Source organism: Myotis davidii, unplaced genomic scaffold (assembly GCF_000327345.1).
Source record: "Myotis davidii unplaced genomic scaffold, ASM32734v1 scaffold845, whole genome shotgun sequence".
Taxonomy (NCBI): domain Eukaryota; kingdom Metazoa; phylum Chordata; class Mammalia; order Chiroptera; family Vespertilionidae; genus Myotis; species Myotis davidii.
The window spans coordinates 1,136,676-1,137,321 of NW_006296223.1; the positions used below are offsets into that span (position 1 = coordinate 1,136,676).

The 646-nt window shown below is 70.3% G+C and overlaps 1 protein-coding gene across 1 annotated transcript in view; it reads right to left on the bottom strand.

The window, feature by feature from the left end:
• The window catches only part of TTLL8 (tubulin tyrosine ligase like 8), a 28,016-nt gene that overhangs the window by 26,886 nt on the left and 484 nt on the right, over positions 1-646 (bottom strand). The window lies entirely within an intron of this gene.

Sequence of the window (646 nt, forward strand, 5' to 3'; positions counted from 1 at the left end):
TCACCCCCAGCCCCTCTCCAGGCTGCAACCCCTCCCCACGCTCCCCCACAGTGCAGCCTCGAGGCACCGTCTTTCCTCACAGGGTCCCCCAGCGCTGCCCCGACCTGGGCCAGCCCCGCCTGAGACCAGCCCCGCTCGGCTCCCTCCTGTGACCCCGGCCACGAGCCACGTGAGCTTCATAGTAAACACCTTCAACGTGAAAACGAACACCTCCCCCTGCGCCCTCCCCATCCTGCCCTGCCTCTCCGCAGCCCCCTCTCCACCCGTCGGCGGGGCTCCACCAGACACGCTCACGCTAAGTCACGCATGGTCCCCGTCACTCCCCGGGGCCTGGCAGCTCCTGCTCATGGCAGCCCCTTTCCCTCCTCCGTAACCGGGGGGAGCTCAGGCCCAGCCCCCAGACCTCTGTGCTCGGTCCACGCCCTCGGCCACCTCTTCCTGGCGGTGGCTTTAAATCCCCCTGGACAGTGCCCAGGAGTGTACGCACCCCGGCCCCCACCATCCCTGCTGGCCAAGGCGCATCGCAGGTGGGAGGCCAGCAGACCCCCCACCTGCTCCTCCCGGGGCCCCCTCCACCCTGGGCCCCAGAGCCCCACGTCCACATGGCCGGCTGCCTCAGGCCCCAGCCCCGAAGTCCTGCCACGTG